Genomic DNA, 7,999 nt, shown 5'->3' on the forward strand with positions numbered 1-7,999 from the left:
AATGTGGTTTCATCGGCGGTGGAAGCTGAGTCATCTGTCCATGGTGGGAAGAACAAAGGAAATGAGGACAACACATCACTGTGGAGCCAAACAAAGGGACGACATGAAAAAGAGATACCGGAGACCGGATAGAACAATGTGCCAATAATAATCAAAAAATAAGAGTGCATTTTGCTCGGAAGACAAATTGCAAAATCCACCTGTTGCCTAGCTGATCCCAGTTGTTGTCCGAGTTCAAATGTATGTTCATCTCCACTCCTCACCCGAGCTGCGCTGACCTATTAAAATTTACTTGTCTGAGACCATTTTTTAAATATTGTCTCCATACTCACTTCTGATCACCAATTTGGGAAATTTATTCAATATGCCTTTTGTTTTACACAAAAGAGTATTTAAATTTTTTTATTATTATTTCAAGTTACGGGGTGGTACTTATCCATTATAAATAAATTTTTCAAAATTAACGATTATGTATATCCAATAATGGAGTTCAATTATTTCTCAATCTATGCAATATTCAATAGAAGATTTTGGGGGACTAGTAGTTGCCGCTAGAGCTGTTAATCGAGTCGAGTCGAGCTGAGTATTTGGCTGCCGAGCTCGACTCGAGCTCATTAGAAAAACAAGCTTTAAAATGTGTTCGAACTCGGCGTTAAATGTACATGTGGCTCGAGCTTGACTCGTTTATCATAAACGAGTCGAGCTTTACGAGTTTGAACTCGAGTTCGTGCAAATTAACCTTAATAAAAACCTATAATTTTTAATTTTTATAATTTTGATTTCTAAAATGATAAATATGCCCTTCATTAACGAATTCTAACGAGTTACTTGAGTATTAAACGAGCCACTTGAGTATCAAAAACTCGGCTCGTTAACTAAACGAGCATGTTTCGAGCTCGATCCTTAACGAGCCGAGCTCTAACGAGCTTTCGAGCTACTCGATTGACTTAACAGCTCTAGTTGCCGCCTTTTCAAATGAAAATTTGGAGTTTGGTAGTTGCGGGTTAGATCGAAATTTTTTTCTTTAAATGTTGACGCCTTTAGATTGAAAATTCGGACTCTAAACTGAAAATTTCGAATTTAAATGATAGCGCCTTTAAATTAAAGCTTTGTATTCTAAATTCTAGAGCCTTAGGATTGTTTGACTTATCATCAGCATATGTATATATACACACACACACTTGCTTATATATACATGTAAGTTTATCCTACTCTCGCATGACATTTTGTATATAAATCACATAATCTTAGAGAAATGGAAAATGAAATGAGAGAAGTAATTCATGAAGCAAAAAAGTTATTAATTGCATCAGGATTTCCAGATTCCCTCGACTAGGAAGACACGGTATATGAATAACTGACGAAAGCAATAAGTTGTTAGTATTATGAATAAATATTTAATTAGAAATTGGATGAAAATTAGATTTTGCTTATGCATGTAAGAGTTAAGTCCGTACATTTAAAAAAATTTAATAGGAAAGGGGTAGGATTTAAGAAATAGTGGGTGGGCAGAGGAATTTGAATCTAAGATCTGTAATTCTTGGGTCTCAACTTTATGGTCCTTATCTACCTATTATGCATTTTATGATAAATTATCATACATGAACTACCATCTGATCTAAAAAGGAAAAAAAAAAAAAAAAGGTTCCCGTATATTGTTTAAACATAAGTAATAATATTTTATTAAAATAAAAAATTAAAGACATATTATTTTAGTAAATAAATTTTTTATCCAAATCAAAAAGAAAAGACCCAATGAAAATTTGTACCATAATATAAATGGTAATTGTGGCGAGTTTCAATTGATGAAATATTACAAGAGTTAAAATGGATTTGTGTATTAACATGAGAAATCATTTACACAACAATTGAAAAGGTTTCTTAATTTTCAAAATAAGAAGAAAAAAAGAGAAGGGGAAAAGTAAAAAAGAAAACAAAGTAACAATAAATGTGTCTAACAAATTTTAAAAATACTTAGTGGATTTACTTAACCCCATGAATAGTTGAGTTTTAATATGCATTCAGATTTAAATGAGTCATTCGAATCCACTGACTCAAAACTCACTGAGATTAGAATTCAATTTAAATTTTGAACATGTGATACATGACATGTAATCTAAATTTGAATTTAATTTGAAAATTTGTACATGTGATGCATCCACGCAACTAGTATATCTATTATTAGCAGAGGAAAGATTTGACCATTTCTATACTATCTATATAAATTATAAAGTCAAAGGATGGAAGCATTATGGTGTCGTGTCAACACACATTTAATATTTTCTAAACTTTCATTTATATCCTTAGAGTATTTAATTATTTTCTCTCAAATACTAGGGATGTAATCGAATCAAGTCAAGGTCGAGTATTGCTATACTCGAGTGCAACTCGACTCATATGTACCTAGGCTCGAGCTCGACCGAATCCAAATAATCGATACTCGAGACTTGACTCAATGAACTCCCTTTAAACTCGAGACTCGACTCGATAAGGCTCGACTTTTATGCAAGTCTTATCAAGTCGAGTCTAATCAATCTTTTTGACTTGACTCAAAAAATGTACACTTGTAAATTCAGTATAAATTATACCCATAACGGTCATTTCATAATTATAATACATATATATTATTTAAATTATATATATTAATTAAATATATCCGGCTCAACTAGCTACTCGTCGAGCCACAAGCTGCAGATTCCTGACTCGAACTCGACTCGAAAGTATATTCGAGTGGCTCGAGACTCGGCTCGAACTCGATTTGACCGAGTTCAAGCCAAGTCGTTGACCAAGTTACTCGCATGGCTCGACTCGCTTACATCCCTATTCAAGGGTAGCTTTGTTAATTAGTTGGTTACATACCCTTCTATTTTCTATTTTTAAATAAGAACTTAATTTATGTTAGTAATTATCCAATTGAAATCAAGTACCAAATAACAAAACACTGTATAAAATTACCATATCATAAATATCCATTACAGAAACTAATTTTTATAAGAGTAAATCTTATATACACTGATCTTTAAAATGACCTTTAAAATTTTCACAAATGACCTTTAAAACCTCTATAAATTAGTACTCGATGAGTTAATAACTTCTATTAAATAATAAGTTTTTGATTTTGACTTGGTTAACGAGTTAAATTAATAATTTTGATAAAATAGTAAAATAATAATTTTTTGAAAATCCTATATAACCGTTTGATTCTATTCATATCATAAATTAATAATGACTCTTACTGTCCTGTTTGGGACATTCTTTATCCATTTGACTACCCAACCCAATTTATACTAGTATTTGCCGTTAGCCCCTTAAGATGAGCAAGCAACGATATCTAGACAAATGTCAATTACAATCTTGTGTTCAAATTAATATACATATCCAAACAAATACACTTGACGATAAAGTAAGAAGGTGAGACCCATTTAAAACACAGCCATTGTTTAGAGTAGTTACAGTAGTTATATTGGCAAAATGTGATTAAGTAGTCAAAGCAAAAATTAGTTTTTCTTTAAGGATAAAATAAAAAATTTTAAAAATGACATAAAAAAATTTACACTAACTGCGATCTCTCTAACTTTATATGTTGAATAGATAGTAACTTTTTAATTAGAATCAAAATTATAGATGATTTATTAGAAACATAATTAACACAGTACTTCAAGAAACTAGAATCATGACATAATTGACCAAGTAGATTTTAATTTAAATTTAGAAATTAGATAAGTAATCTTATATGTAACATGGTGACTTTTAAATTAATATCGAATTTGTAGATGAGTAATCATAAAGTTAATTAACATAGTACTTCAAGAAACTAGAATTGAGATTGTAGACAAAATAATCATAAATTTTAGAAGAAAATACTCTCCTCTTTGAATAATAAAAAATTTAGAGTGGCAAGTATTAATCTCTTTTTCCTTGGTAATTTTATTAATATTGAAAAATATATATAAAGATTAAAAGGGGGGAGAGGGAGTGAGAGAGAGAGAGAGAGGTCAATTTTTTTTCAAAAAATAAAAATAAGAAAGAATTAAGTATTTTTATTATTTTAAAATCATTTTACTTTTCTGTTTATCACTCAATTCTAATCCTAATACCGACAACTTTAAAGTAATACGATAATGTTAGAATCTTCTTTATTTTCTTTCTTTGCATATTAGCTCATTTAATCAGACTAAGAAGCGACAAAATTGGGAACTGCAAATTGAACCCAAATTCCATCCCAAATCCGTCATTCAAATCTGCGGAGCAGCAACATCCATCAAGAAGAGGTACAAATTGGAGGGCAGGTCAGCAATTTTCTTTCATCCTACGGCCTCGGAAGCTCTTGCCAAAAATTTGAAGCGCCGAAAAGCTGCAAAACGGAGACCATTATGTTGATGGTACATGTATCATTCGGTGAATGAGGTAAGTTTTCTGATGCTTTTGTCCGGAGCTGAAAGAAGATGGCTTGGAGCCCGTAGTTATCTCCAAATGTTATTTTGATTTTTTCTTTTTCTGGTGAAAAAATGACCCATAGCAATGTATTTATAGAGGAATGACAGTGTTTTCCTATGGCTCATAGCAAAAATCCTATGGTTCATATTGGAAAAATCATTTAATACGTCTTTCATATTTTATAAAATAATTTTTTTCGTTTCTCATTTTTAAAAATATAATTTTACGTCCCTTACAAATTCACATGATCGAATTTGGTCCCAACCTAGATTTTCGACTAGTTTTTTTTTTTATCAAAATCCACTATATGCCTAACATATGATCATTTTTCAGGGACAATATTATTAAATTAAATTTTACATAATTCAATCTATAGTCCCTCACATTTCATAAAATAAATTATTTTGTTCCTCATATTTCACAAAATAAAATTTTTCATCCTTCATTAACTATGTGTTCGAATAGTTTATTTTTTTAAACCCATGTACATATCTATTTGATTTCACGTGAACAGTACAAATAACATGTAATATATTTTTATTTGATTTCACCTAAATAACCTAACTGTATTTATACACATGCTATTTAATAGATATATACGTGGGTTTAAAACTAACAATTTTATTTTAAACCCCCCACATATATATCTATTTGATTTCACCATGTGAACCTATTCAATATTTGTGACCTTTTCTTTTTTGGTAATAATTCATTTATTGAGTTGTATGATAAGGTTACCTAACTCGAATTCAATAGTCATGCTAACAAATTGTAATTTAAATCTAAAGTTTCTACTCGCCACCTTTAAGACCAATAATTAAATTACTTGCCTTGTGATTGTTTTAAAATTTGAAAGTGCTAAACACTTACTTCTTTTTGTCATACTTTTCCTTTGTTTATTTTTTCTGTCCAAATTTAATTAGATATAAATACTCAATAATGTTTAGGATTAAATGTTTTCTTTGTTTACAATTTTTGAGTAAAAGAAAATGAATATGAGTGAAAATCTAACACTTCTTTTTAAACTCATATATACATCTATTTGATTTCGGCTAAACAAGTAAAATCAAATAGAGATATATTACATGCTATTCATATTGTTCAGGTAAAATCATAGATATATACGTGGGTTTAAAAAAGAAAGCTATTCATACATATGATTAATTAGGGATGAAAAAATTTATTTTGTAAAATGTGAGAGGCGAAAAAATACAATTTGTGAGATATTAGTGACGAAAAATTTTATTTTTTAAAATATGAGAGATGAAAAAATTCATTTTATAAAATGTGAGAGACTATGGATCGGATTGTGTAAATTTTGATTTAATAATTTTGCCCTTATAAAATAATCACGTGCAATACACATGGTGGATTCCGACTAAAAACTAGTTGGAAACCTAAGTAGGGACCAAATTTAACCAATGTAAATTTGTAAGGGACGTAAAATAACACTTTTAAAAGTGAGAGACGAAAAAAATTATTTTACAAAATGTGAAGGATATTTTGAATGATTTTTCTGTTCATATTTACACCCCATCCAGTGTATTTACAGCGCAATTGTCCCCTCTATTCTTAGAGCCCGTATTTTCCTATGAACCAACTTACAAATGGGTCTTTGTTTTACATTTTTTATATTTTTTTGAAGAAGAAGCCGGTTTGTTTTTGTTTCTGTGTTGGCCGATCAAAACTAGAGAGTATGATGGTGACGAAATAGTGAAACTTTTACTTTACCTTTTTTTTTTTTTTTTTAGCTTCTAATGTTGCAAAGTATATTAGTTTGTCTAAGTTGAGAAGATTGACCCATCTGCTAATCCGAGAAGATCTACCATATAATTAAACAAATACAGGCATTTTAGCAGAATTTTCAGTTTTTAGCCTTGCAATCAACTCTTATAGCAAAGTAAGAGATCACAGTTTGCAGTGTTCTAAATTGTTGTGATTTGTTCAGTCACTGGTATAATGAGGAAGACATTAAGCATCTAGTCCCACTAGCAGTTTTTGTCGAAAACCAATAAATAGTTCTAGAATGTAGAATATTAATAGCAAGACCAGAGTCAATTTTTTGAATTTTCAAATGGATCCGAAAAGGAATTACACAATGTAATTCAATGGTTTAACATTCTCCTCTATCTTGCAAAGCTATTTTTTCTTGGAAATTATTTTAATCAATTAGTAGTAACCTACTTTTAGAATACTTATTCAAATAAACTGACATTGGCTCCAATTGTAACTCTCATCCAGACACCACACGTCATTGAAGTGTCCTTTATATTTAGAACCACAAGCTTTTAAACAGTCCAACTCTCACTTTGCTGACTTCTCATTGTACCCATTAGTTCCTTATGAGTTGTTACTGGAGCATTTAGGGAATATTAACTTAAAGTAGCTTTCAAAATTCATGTGCTTGGATTAGTTGATAGGGAGTTTTAGCTCATTTATGGGGGAGACTGTCAAAATTTTTTCAAAAAAAGTACTAAATTGTTTAAAAAGTTTTGACAAATTCATGTTGTGATTTATTTTTTTTTTTTTTTTTTTGGCTCGTCATTAACTCTGTCATGTTCATATAGGTGAGCACAAAGTTGGTGACACAAGTTTATCACTTGAAGAGACTTTGATTGGTACCAGTAGGATCAAATCAAATCCACAGAAGTGTATCTTTGAAATTTGAGACTAGTTATTAGACAAGTTTATAAGTTTACAACTTTAATAAGGTTACCTTCTGATGAGGGACCACCAAGGCTCCAAGTTGCGGATTCAAATGGCTCGAGTGAGGCCTTATATGCACCAACAATGAACCTTGGGCCAATGACTTGAGCAAGAGCAAGGAAGCTGCGAGAGTCATTTCAAGCATTCCTACAAGTAATTCACTCTCGCATAGGACGGATTCAAGAAACTCATCACACATTGGTGAATCTGATCCAAGCCAATGAGGAGATCACGGGTCCATAAGAGCAACATGGATAGCTTGCTAATTTTACTTGCTTTTGAAGTTAGTTAGTCGAATGGAAATAAGGTCGAATTAGCTCATGTTGAGCACTTAACTGATCAGTTATAGCCGTGAGGGGAGCTAGTAATTTAGGGTTTATTTTGAGTTAGTGAGGTTTTTCCAAGATAAGTTAGGAATAGAATTTGTGAAGCCTATAAATAAGGCTTGGCCGATTGTCACTTGACATCAAGTTATTATTATTATTTCAGAAATAAGGAGCGAGTTCTCTTAGTTTTGAATATCCTTTGAATATCTTAGATTGTTTCTAAGTATTCTACGTGGTTTATCAAGTAAGAATCACACTTGTTTGTGGCATCATTCTATCAAACACCACAGGTTCCTTTAATCACTTCTTGAGGGTTAAGAATCACTCTTAGTTCTCATCCAAGGGATTCTAAAGGGGTTTAGGGTTCCGCATATCCAAACCTTGGAGTCGCTTGTCTAGATCCTTCTTGTTGGAATACGAGCTCGCTAATCGTGATTGGGTCATATCATCCGGTAATCAGAGCTAGTTAACAACTGCCAAGTTATATCTTTCTTTTCTTTTGTTCGAGTCATATACTTTTGTTTCCAAGT

This window comes from Coffea arabica, chromosome 2c, assembly GCF_036785885.1.
Source record: "Coffea arabica cultivar ET-39 chromosome 2c, Coffea Arabica ET-39 HiFi, whole genome shotgun sequence".
Classification (NCBI taxonomy): Eukaryota; Viridiplantae; Streptophyta; class Magnoliopsida; order Gentianales; family Rubiaceae; genus Coffea; species Coffea arabica.